The 12736-nt window shown below is 45.7% G+C and overlaps 1 long non-coding RNA gene across 5 annotated transcripts in view; it reads left to right on the top strand.

The window, feature by feature from the left end:
• The window catches only part of LOC134969055 (uncharacterized), a 199297-nt gene that overhangs the window by 135359 nt on the left and 51202 nt on the right, over nucleotides 1-12736 (top strand). For 2 of the 5 annotated variants that reach the window (XR_010189391.1, XR_010189389.1), the window contains one exon: nucleotides 7013-7176. The exons of the other annotated variants lie outside the window; for them this stretch is intronic. This is a non-coding gene — a long non-coding RNA (uncharacterized LOC134969055). Of the gene's footprint in view, nucleotides 1-7012; nucleotides 7177-12736 lie in introns of those variants that run through there. 5 annotated transcript variants of the gene reach the window in all.

Below are 12736 nucleotides of genomic sequence, written 5' to 3'. Positions count from 1 at the left end.
GCATCCCGGTTAGCAGGTCGCCGGCGGGAATGGCGGCACAAGGGTAGGAGCGCAGCGCTGATGCAGGCTGCGCTCCAGGGGGCTCAGGAGGACATACACATAAGTGTGTCCCGCTGTGAGGGGCACGCTGAGCCACCAATGATTACCCACATTGGCTAACAGACCTAACTTTGAACCCTCTGTTAGGCACACTAATACCTCAGGCCAGTATAAAAAAAAACACGGGAAGCCGGGCGCCATTACAGGGGCGGGGCTTCACTGTGAGCGGATCCAGCAGCTCACCAGCACCATTTTCCCTCTGCAGCTTACACTGACAGGAATCACAGGGAAGCGCAGCTCCTCCACGAAGACTCCACGTCTCCTCAGCGGTACCAGGGGATCTTTAGAAGAAGGGGAATGTTGTAGTATACAGCCCTATTAGGGGACTTAGTGTGGCGACCCAGCTGAGTTTTTACTTGGCTACAAGGGCGCTGTGTAGCTGGCTCCATTTTCTGTGTCTCCCTGCGGACTCTGTGTACAGTGTGTGGGTAAAACTGTGTTTTCACCTTCTGTGTGGGTGTCCCTTCACGTTACCATGTTCAAGGACTGTGTTTCCTGCACAGCAGAGTCCTCCCCTGGAGACTCACTACCCTGTACTCAGGATAGTGCACATTCTCAGGCTAGTGGGGTTGAACCCCCATAGTTAGATTCCATTAAAGGGACGATATCCAGTATTTCTACTAAATGATCCCATACTGAGAACGAGACGTAATTCTTAAGACAGTCTATGGATGACCCGATGAATAGAGATTTAGTTCCCATACCAGCGTCTCAGGCCCCCGCCATTTGCCCACAAAAGCGTACTCTGGCCCAGCTCATGCAGGCTTATACTGATGACGATACATCAGACCCAGAGGAGGGTGAAGTGGATGCGAGTGGGGGGTATGCTGTCCTGTCACAGGGAATACAGGCCCTGATAGAAGCTATCAGAAATGTCCTGCACATTGCTGATGGGGTGGTGGAGGTTATAGGAGGAATCTTATTTTAATGTAAAATAGAAATCCTCAGCAACTTTTCCTGCATCAAAGGAATTGAATGCCCTGTTTGAAGAAACTTGGGCTAATCCTGACAAAAAGTTTCAGATCCCTAAAAGATTAATTACATCTTTTCCCTTTCCTCTGGAAGATAGAAAGAAATGGGAAAACCTGCCAATTGTGGACGCATTGGTGTTTAGGTTGTCACGTAAGACAGTCTTACCTGTTCTTTGGGCAGCATCCTTAAAGGACACGGCTGACCGCAAGATTGAGACCACTCTCAAATCTTTATACACTGCTGCTGGGGTGGCCCAGAGACCCACTATTCCTTGTGCTTGGATCACTAAGGCCATTGCTAAGTGGTCATGTAACCTAATTAACGGATTAGATTAATTACCCAGGGGGGAGATCATTTTACTCCTACAGCATATTAAAGACTCTGCTAACTTTATGGTGGAGGCCATAAAGGAAATTGGTTTGCTCAATGCACGCACCACTGCCATGGCAGTTTCAGCACGCAGGGGCTTGTGGCTATGCCAGTGGACTGTGGATTCCAGAAAAGGCGTGGAAAGCCTACCTTTTTGGAGATGAATTGGATAAGTGGATAACCAAGGCTACGGTGGGTAAGTCTACATACCTTCCTTCTGCAGCACCCCAGCTAGGAAAACCTACTCTGCTCCTACTCTGCAGTCCTTTCAGACAGCAAAATTTAAGGGCAAACCCAAATGTTCTTCTACAGCCTTCAAAGACAATAAAAGAAAGCCAGAAAACCAGCAGCTGCAGGTTCTAATGAACAGACCTTCGGATCTGCTTCCTCAAAGCCTTCAGCGTGACGGTGGACCGCACTGCCTAGAAGACAGGCAGGTGGGAGCCCGGTTATGTTGTTTCAGTCACATTTGGGCAACATCTTGCCAGGATCCCTGGGTAAAAGACCTTATCACCCGGGGATACAGACTGGAGTTTCAGGAACTTCCACCTCACAGATTTTTCAAATAAGGCTTACCAGCTTTTCCAGAAGCAAGTATGACCTTACAGGCAGCCATTCAAAAACTGGTACAGACTCAGGTCATTGTCCCAGTTCCACCTCAACTACAAAACAGGGGTTATTACTCCAACCTGTTTGTGGTACCGAAACCAGACGGTTTGATAAGGCCCATTTTAAACCTCAAATCACTGAACCCGTACTTGGGGGTGTTCAAGTTCAAGATGGAGTCTCTGAGAGCGGTGATCTTGGGCCTGGAGGAAGGGGAATTTCTGGTGTCTCTGGACAGCAAGGATGCGTACCTTCATATCCCCATTTGGCCGCCTCATCAAGCTTATCTAAGATTTGCACTACAGGACTGTCACTACCAGTTCCAGGCCCTGCCATTTGGCCTCTTCACGGCACCGAGGGTATTCATCTAGGTAATGGCAGAGGATGTTTCTCCTCCGCAAGCAGGGAGTGAACATAATACTGTACCTGGATGACCTGTTGATAAAAGCACCATCCAGGGAGAGGTTGTTGGACAGCAATTGTCCTCTCAACCCGACTACTTCAGGATCACGGGTGGATTCTGAACCTACCAAAATCCCACCTGGAACCGACACGGAGGCTTCCATCCCTGGGGATGATACTGGATATGGAGGAACAGAAGGTATTCCTTCTGTTGAAAAAAAGGCATTGGTAATCCAGTCGATGGTGCGGGATGTTCTAAAACCAGCCTGGATATCGGTGCATCTATGCATTTGCCTTCTGGGGAAGATGGTCACCTCTTACGAGGCTCTGCAGTATGGAAGATTTTATGCAAAGCCCTTCCAGCTGGATCTGTTAGACAAATGGTCCGGATCGCATCTTCACATGCACCAGAGGATACGTCTGTCACCAAAAGCCAGGATTTATCTTCTGTAGTGGCTTCAGACTTCTCACCTGACCAAGGGTTGAAGGTTTGGGATTCAAATTGGATTCTGCTAATCACAGACGCAAGCCTCAGAGGTTGGGGAGCAGTCACCCAGGGGGAACAGTTCCAAGGAAAATGGTCAAGTCAGGAAACCATTCTTCCAATCAACGTTCTAGAGCTAAGAGCCATATACTATGCCCTTCTACAGGCATCACATCTTCTTCAAGATCATGCCATTCAAGTTCAGTCGGACTATGTGACAGCGGTAACGTACATAAACTGGGCGGAACGAAGAGCAGAGCGGCAATGTCAGAGGTAACAAGAATTCTCCTCTGGGCAGAAAGACACGCGGTGGCGCTGTTGGCAATCTTCATTCTGGGATTAGAAAATTGGGAAGCGAACTTCCTCAGCAGACAGGACCTCCACCCAGGAGAGTGGGTGGACCTCCACCCGCAGGTGTTCGAGTCATTAACATGTCGGTGGGGAATTCCACAGATAGATATAATGGCCTCTCGTCTCAACAAGAAGCTAAGGCAGTATTGTTCCAGGTCGAGGGACGCTCTGGTGACTCCATGGGTCTACCAGATGGTTTACGTGTTGCCACCTCTTCCATTGATCCCAAGAGTTCTCAAAAGAATAAAAAGCAAAAAGGTTCAAGCAATTCTCATTGCTCCGAATTGGCCAAGAAGGGCCTGATACGCGGATTTACTGGAGATGTTCCTAGAGGACCCGTGGCCTCTGTCTCTTCGAGAGGATCTTCTGCAACAGGGGCCGTTCGTCTATCAAGACTTACCATGGCAACGTTTGACAGCATGGAAGTTGAGCGTCAAATTCTAGCCTGGAAAGGCATTCCGGACAAGGCTATTCTAACCCTGATCCAAGCCAGGAAAGGGGTAACGTCTAAACATTACCACCGTATTTGGAAAAAATATGTCTCGTGGTGTGAAAACAGGAAATTTCCTTCAGTGGAATTTCAACTGGGATGTTTTCTGATTTTTCTAGTCAGGTGTGGATGTGGGCCTACGTTTGGGCTCCTTGAAAGTCCAGATTTCGGCCTTATCCATTTTCTTCCAGAAATAATTGGCTTCCCTCCCTGAAGTTCAAACGTTCCTGAAGAGTGTTCTGCACATCCAGCCGCCCTTTGTGCCTCCCACGTCACCTTGGGATATTAACGTGGTGTTGCAGTTTCTACAATCGGAATGGTTTGAGCCTTTACAGGAGGTTGACGTAAAGTTTCTTACGTGGAAGACTGTTACACTGTTGGCAAGGCGTGTGTCGGAATTGGGGGCGTTATCTCACAAAAGCCCCTATTTGATTTTTCATGAAGCTAAAGCTGAACTCATAACTCATCAGTAATTTCTTCCTAAGTTGGTGTCTGCGTTTCATATCAACCAACCTATTGTGGTTCCGGTGCTTACTGACACCTCTGCTATCTCAAAGTCCTTGAATGTTGTGAGGGCTTTGAAGATCTATGTGAAGCGGACAGCTCATCACAGAAAATATGACTCGCTATTTGTTCTCTATGATCCCAAGAAAATTGGATGCCCTGCTTCAAAGCAGTCTATTGCTCGCTGGATCAGGCTTACTATCCAGAAGGCTTATTCTACGGCAGGATTGCCATTTAAAGTACAGGCCCACTCTACTAGGTCGGTGGGTTCTTCCTGGGCGGCTGCTCGGGGTGTCTCGGCTTTACAGCTCTGCCAAGTAGCTACTTGGTCGGGTTCGAACACGTTTGCTAAGTTCTAAAAGTTCAATACTCTGGCCTCTGAGGACCTTCAGTTTGGTCAATCATTTCTGCAGGAACCTCAGCACTCTCCCACCCGGTTTGCGTGCTTTGGTACAGCCCCATGGTACTACTGTGGACCCCAGTATCGTCTAGGACGTAAGAGAAAATAGGATTTTAATTACCTACCGGTTAATCCTTTTCTCATAGTCCGTAGAGGATACTGGGCGCCCGCCCAGTGCTTCGTGTTTTCTGCACTGTTACTTCATTAAGTAATGTTGTTAATTCAGCTGTTGCTGTTCAAGTTTGGTTAGCATGGCTTTCCTCTTGTTTATGTGTGCTGGTTCGAATCTCACCACTGTTCTGTTACATCCTTACTCAGGATATGTCAGTCTCCACGGGCAGTTTCTAGACTGAGTCTTGTAGGAGGGGCATAGAGGGAGGAGCCAGTGCACACTATCGATTTCTTTTAGTGCCCAAGGCTCCTAGTGGACCCGTCTATACCCCATGGTACTAATGTGGACCCCAGTATTCTCTACGGACTACGAGAAAAGGATTTACCGGTAGGTAATTAAAATCCTATTTTTATGCTGTACTTAAAACATGAATTAAGCTCTGTGTTTTTATTACCCTTTGCATGAAACAAAATAGATATAGGACCTTATTCAGAGATGGATGCAGATCTCTATATACGCAGCCAGATCTGCACCCATTTCCTCACATGCTGGGGGCCACCAATTAGATTGCGGATGCATCGGAACTAAGATTGACCCTGGCAGCACAGCCTGGTGGCGCTATCAGAAGGTCGGCCACCATGTTTCTAATCGGAGTAGCTGTGTGTAAAGTAAAGCAGCCCCCCGAAAATGGTCCCAGTCCGCCCCTGTTCAGTCCGCTCCACCCCCACAACACTGCATCCACGAACGCCTGCTGCTGTCAATCACATTGCGGTAGCATTTATCGGCAAACTGTACTGCGGGCCGCATTAGTGGCCCTGTCTGAATGGCCCCCATAGTACAATAAAATACATAGTAAAGGCACTAACTGTTTTATTATTAGTGCCAACAAGATGGGACTCACACATTTACATTTATCAGCAAGGAAATTAAATTTTTTTAAATAAATGTCCTAAATTGTTTTTTCTTGAATACCCTCGAATGAAATTGCCTATTGTTATTTTAATAGCCAACTGTAGCATGAAATGTATCTAATTAGGAAATAATACACAATCGATTCTATTTCATCTTTCTTTACTTTCTTAAAACAGCAAAGCAAAATAAATAAGATTTGCAAAGTAAAAGATTATGATTACCACACATTTTCTCCTTGTAAAATGGGTCTAGGATAACGTACAGTTGCATGATTGGTGTAAGTTGCACCTGTAAATAAAAGCCTTTTCTGGTATATAAAACCATGTAGAATGAGGTTGGCCAGCAAATGGTCACACCAGCTGCGAGAACGACAAGAAAACTTACATTTAGATTACATTCAAAATGTTCTGCACAAAAAAAGCAATTCACGAATCAGGAAAACATAATATTGGACCTGATTCAGATGCTGTCGCAAATTGGCTATTGGATGCAAATCATCTATTTGATGCAAATCGGTTGCTGTTTATTTCTGAGGCACCCATCATCTACTTCATGTTCCAATCTAGAACAATGGTACCGATGTATCAGCAATCATACGCTGTTGGACGGATATAATTCAACTGCATTGGGCGTCCCTATGCTCAGGTTAGCTTCGGCCCATATTAGCATATAGGAACCTATTCAGTATCAGTAGCAGAATCTGCTACTGCTGCAGATCACAATCTGGAGGCTGCCCAGCACAGGGCAAGGCCACCCAGTATGCCAAGACCTGCCCAGCGTTGCGATCACAATCTAACTGCAATCGCATGGCTGACTAGGAAATAGCGGATGACCCCCTGCATATGCAGCATGGCCGCACCACCGCCATTATCTTTATCAGAGTGGCAGCATGTGATGCCACGGTCAGCTGCCCTGAAAATGGTCTAACTATACCCGCGTTGGCCAGACCACTCCACCCCAAATCCCATAACGCACCCCTACACCCGCCGCTGTCAGTGAAAATGAGATTGTATCGTCCCGGGATGTGTTCGCATTTTAACCCTCACACACGCACATTAGCACTGCGCATGCGTAGACTGCTGCTGAATGATCTGCTGAATGATCTCCATAATTTCAGTTGCTTACAGCAAAAGATAGCAATGTCAGCCGCAAGAACAACCACATCTGAATCAGGCCCTTTGTGTTTACACAAATACTGTAAGAGGGCAGGTCCACCCCATTAATCTTAAAGTGCAAGGTAGAAGTGCTTGGCAGAAATATTTTTAATAAAATATTCTATTGTTTTATTTTATCTTATATTCTATATTGCAGGCTCTATTGGTTTAAATCAGGGGTATGGTTGTTTGAAGTTTAACTCCTATTTAACATATTTGGAGGCAATTTATTGGGGAATATCTTTAAGTTTCTAAACACTAGAAGTGGGCTTGCAAGATTTGATGCAACAGGTTCTTCTCCTGCTCACACTATTTGGGTAAGTGTTTAACGCTGAAGCGTCTATTTTCAACACATTGTATCTTTTGGATTTACTGTATATACTTTGCCACAGATGTGCCAAGAACTTTTACATTGACATTTTGAATCACAAAAATGGCTTTTGGGAACACCCACAATCAAGGGCGTAGCTACCATAAGTGCAGGGACTGCAGCTGCTATGAGGCCCAGAACTAAGAGGGGCCACCTTCTCTGTCACAGTTGCAAGTGTTATATAATTTTTTCAACATTGGTAGATACATAGGGGCCCTTACAAACTTTTGCTTTGGAGCCTACAATGTATCTGGTTATGCCCCTGGACCTGCTCATTTTAATGTGGTATAAATGGAACTGGAGGGCATTATAATGTTAAATAATATGAATTGGGGCACTGTAATGTGGCACAATATGGAGACACTTTAGTGTGGCATAATATGAAGTTGGGCACTGTAATGTGACATATTATGAACTTGGGGCACTATGGGGTAAATGGGAGCTCTATATAAGATGTGATGTTGCCCATAGCAAGCAATCAGATTCCAGGTATTATCTTCTAGAAGGTGCTAGATAAATGAGAAGTAGAATCTGATTGGTTGCTATGGGCAACATCCCATCTTAAATAGAACTCCCATCTTAGTAAATCTACAATATGACATAATGTGATTTAGGGCACTACTATGGGGCATAACATTAACTAACACACTACTATGGTTCAGAAAATGAACTAGAGAACTATTATGGAATATAAAATTACCAACTGCTGCAGAGAGGTGTCTTTCAGAAGCATTGGGGCAGAGGGCCCTTCAAAATGTTGCTATGTGGCCCATAAAGTTCTGGCTACATTACTGTCCACAATAAAAGTTACGGATTATTCAAAACACTCTGTGGGAATTATGCTAGCTTCCTGATTATCAATAAGCAAGTCTGATATTTATGATATTTTTGCAATAAGTATTTTATGAACATTGTTTTTGTTCCTTCATTTTATTTTCATTTTATTATGATCACTGGTTCCCTTCTGCTGTCTGTGAGAGTGTGTTTCTATGTGTACCAGATCTTCTCTCTCTCTTTATCCTTTTCTTGCTATGGGTTTGTTACCAAACTGACCTCCCTGGGCATGGAGTCGGGGTTATAGATAGAGGGACCGATGCATCCTGGGATATCGGAAAAAGCTTAACTGTATGGTGCCCAGGCTGATCCTATCTCCTACAACCCGATGTTATCCACGTGGACCCTATGGACTGCAAAGATGGAGAGTTAACAAAGGTAAATCTACCATAACTCTCTTTTTCTGGATGTGCAGTGCATAGGTAGAGTAGACACAATCTGATTGTCTAGTTGTGAACTGTAATCTCTAACTAAAGTTATTCACAGAATTGTTTATAAGCAGCACTGCACACCGAAGGAGTCAAAATGTTCACTTCTTTAACCAACTCGTTATAAAACTCAACAGAGGCTACTATAGAGACATGATCTTCTACATCTAAAAGAAAGTTTTGACCAACTGCGAGTTGCTTTTGGGGATGAAGCGCCATCCCGAACGACTGTGTTTGAGTTATTTACAGAATTTCAGCATTGGAGACTGTCTTGGGAAAACGAAGAGTGCTATGGATGTTCTGTGTCTGTCATCACCGAAGACAATGTTGTTGCTATGCGGGCCACAGTTGAGGTGGATGACAGGGTGACCATGGCCCAGTTAGAGAAGGAGATAGGCATCTCATCAGGAGATCACATCGCGCTGTGTGCTGAGCGTGGGGAGTGATATGTGCTGAGCAGTCTGTGCTAGATCACACAGCACACATCTCCCCGGTGTGTATGGTTGCTCTGTTGTCTATTGTTTACTTACACAACAGTGAACACTCTAAGGTTGAGTCATTTAATGAACCATTGTCTCTTTTGTTTACTCCCTATTGTCCAACAGTAAGCTGGCCAGACAGGGTGACTGTCTGACTGAATGAATCACCTTGATTAGAAAATGTGTAATTTATTTCTATGCCTTCAAACACAGAAGAAAGCAGAACACACTCCTGGTATACTGGGGTATAAATAGAGCTACCCAGAGAGCTTAGAAGATTCTCTGACACTAGGCTAAAAGGTAGAGCTCTGACAGTGGTCTCCTGTGGAACCCATTATATTGGACTTTGAGACACTGAGCCAGGATATTTACAGATGGAGCTGTGCTCATCTGAGATGGCTTTATCGCAAATGTGTACTCCCGGAGTGACTAGGCGGATCGTCCACCTACTACTCCTATTCTCATTTTACTACCAGTATTTACCCCATCCACACTATGGCCAGGCTGGCAACAGCTCCCATTAATCCTTGTCTTCCTAATCCTTTTTTTTTTGTCCCCTGGTACCACCTCTATCCTTCTCTCCCAGTCTCCTACATCTCATCCTCTCTCCGCTGCTCTGTCTCCCATCCTCCCCTCTGCCTCGCTTTCCCTCCTCTTCTGTTTCCCCATTGTAATTCACTTCTGCCCCTTCACAGACACTCTACCCCACCACTCTCTCCCTCCTCTGCCTGTCACCTCACCTCTCCTCCACCACTATCATACTGCACTCCCTCCATTTCTCACTCTTGCAGTCTCCCTTCCTAGCCAAGGACCCAGCACCATTGCTACACCCTCTATATCCCTTCCTTCCAAATTAATCTTACCTCAATGCTACAGCAACCCTGATAATCTCATTCACATCTCTCCCACAAACTCCTATTCCCTATCCTGTGCCCTCTGAAATGCCAGATCTGTTTGCAACAAATTGGGCCCCATTCATGACCTTTGCATTTCCAACTCCCTGAATCTCCTAGCCATTACTGAAACCTGGATTACCCCCTCTGATACTACTTTTCCTGCTGCTCTCTCTGCTGGGGGCCTCACATTCTCACACACACTCCGACTCAGGGGTTGCTATGGTAGTGGTGTTGGGGTCCTTTTACCCTCTAGCTACACATACCACCTTATACCTCCAGAACCATCCCTTACATTCTCTACATTTGAGGTTCATGAGATACCCCTCTACCAACCTACTAATCATCAAGTTGCTGTCATTTACCGACCCCCCCCCCCCTGGCATTTCCTCCAAATTCCTCGACAACTTTGCTTCCTGGCTACCTCACTTCCTCTCTTCTGACATTCCCTCCATTATCCTAGGTGATTTCAACATCCCTATCGATAACCCTACAAAATCACCTTCCTCTAAACTCCTTAACCTCACCTCTTCACTTGGTCTCTCCCAGTGGACCTCCTCACCCTCCCATGTGAACGGGAGCTCACTGGATCTGGTTTTCACTCACCATTGCAATATTTCTGATTTCTCAACTCCCCTTTTTCCCTTACTGACCACCACCTGCTCTCTTTCAACTTATCTATCTCTGCTTCCCCATCTCTCCCTTCTAAGGCCACCATCAAAAAGCGTAACATTGAGGCCATTGACACCTCATCCCTATCCTCCCTGTTCGACTCACTTCTCTCTCCTATTCTCTCTTTCTCATGTCCTGAACAAGCCACATCCCTGTACAATGCATCTTAACTCATTTGATCCGCCAGCCACAATTCACCATCGCAAATCAACACCTCAACCCTGGCACGCCAAATGCACTAGATATCTTCAAAAATGCTCTTGTACTGCTGAACGACAGTGGAGAAAATCACGCTCTAAGGCAGACTTCCTCCATTTCAAACGTATGCTCTCGTCCTTCAGTGCTGCCCTTTCTCTCGCTAAACAATCATACTTCAACATTCTCATCTCTACCCAGTCTTCCAACCCTCTGCGTCTCTTTGCCGCTGTCAACCCCATCCTCTGAACACTGCCACCTCCTCTCCCATCCTCATTGTCTGCTCTTGACTTTGCCACTTATTTTACATCCAAGATTGACATATGTCAGGACATCACATTCCACCAGACCAGCAACCAGCCACCACCCATCCCTTTCCACCCCTCCGCTTCCCTCTCACCAACTCTGACATCTTTCTCCCATATATCTGACGAGGAAATCATGTCCCTCATTCGTTCCTCCCTCCCACCACCACCTCCCCACTCCACCATATCCCCTCCCACCTCCTCCGCTACCTCTCTCCTTCTGCCTGCTCTCATCTTGCCCACCTTCTTATTCTCTCCCTCTCATTAGGCACTGTCCCCTCTGCCTCCAAGCATGCTCTTGTCTCCCCTATTCTTACAAAACCTACCCTTGATCCAAACACCCTCTCCAACTATCAACCAAACTCTTTCCTCCCTTTTGCCTCCAAACTCCTTGAGCATATTGTCTATAACCGCCTCACTGCCTTTCTTTCTCTCCTGTCTTCTAATTACTTCCTCCCACTCCTATCTCCAAGATTTTTCACATGCTGCTCCCTTACTCTGGAATTCTCTACCTCTCCCCCTCAGACTCTTCACCTCTCTACAGAACTTCAAACAGGCTCTTAAGACCCACTCCTTTACCAAACCCAGCCAAATCTCATCCTAACCCTCTGTTCCACGCTTGGTCTACCCAATCTGTGTCATCCCTGTGTGTCTTCCCCTCCCCTTTAGAATGTAAGCTCTCATGAATAGGGCCCTCTTCCCTCATGTGCTTATCCTTTTCTTACTTTAATAATCCTCAGCTGTCCCAAATCCTACAGTTTTCGGCCACCCTGATACTTATCTCAGTGTCATCTACTGATGTAGTAATGTTTAGTTACCTTGTACTTGTCCTATATTGTCTTCAACTGTAAGTCACTGATTTCTTGTTTTGATTATGTGCATATATACTCTGTAATTGGGTGCTGCGTAACCCTTGTGGCGCCATATAAATAAAGGATAATAATAATAATAATAATAATAATAATAATAATAATCACAGAGTGCCAGTGAGTGATTGAGGGAGAATCATCCTATCACCACTCGAGTAATAGAACCTCCAAGGGAATCCCTCAGGTGAGCACCAACCAGAGAGATAAATTGTCAATTTCTATGACTTCCCTGCTGACTAAGTTATATTTGTCTCTGGCACTAGGGCTGAAGCCCCAACATGTTACAACCATTTGGCAGAGTTTGGGAATGCAATCTGGGGAGGTAGGAGGAGAGGCCCACACTGTATCGGGAGCCATGGCCAAGAGTCAGCATGTGTCTGACAAATTTATGTTTGGGACACATGGATAAAATACATAATCCTGAAGCACCAGAGGTGAGGAATGTAATACACCACCAGGAGAGCTCTCAACCAACATGCCACTATTTGCTTGTTCTCAGGTGGGACCCCACAGAATGAGTGGGAGAGGGACAGCCATGTACAAGTTAGTTTTGTGCCCAAAGTTATTTGCTGCTACCAGGGACATGTAGTTGGGAATCTGGTGGAGGACTTGAAAATTTGTGGTCTGGTAATCATAATTCCACCAGACCCAAAAGGCTGTGCCCTAGACTCTTCAGGTAGCATGGTCCTCAGTCCTTTTGACCCATGTGGGATTATAGCACCAGCTAGTTTGCACTGCCCAGGCAGGAACTACTGAACTGCTGATTACCCTCTCAACAGACACAGGGAAAAAACGTACTCTATTATTCCAGCAGCCTGGCTTGGACATTGAGGACT

The sequence above is a fragment of the Pseudophryne corroboree genome, chromosome 11, assembly GCF_028390025.1.
Source record: "Pseudophryne corroboree isolate aPseCor3 chromosome 11, aPseCor3.hap2, whole genome shotgun sequence".
In the NCBI taxonomy this organism is placed as follows: Eukaryota; Metazoa; Chordata; class Amphibia; order Anura; family Myobatrachidae; genus Pseudophryne; species Pseudophryne corroboree.
Note: the sequence above shows the minus strand (reverse complement) of the source record. Positions and strands in the feature narration are given on the sequence as shown.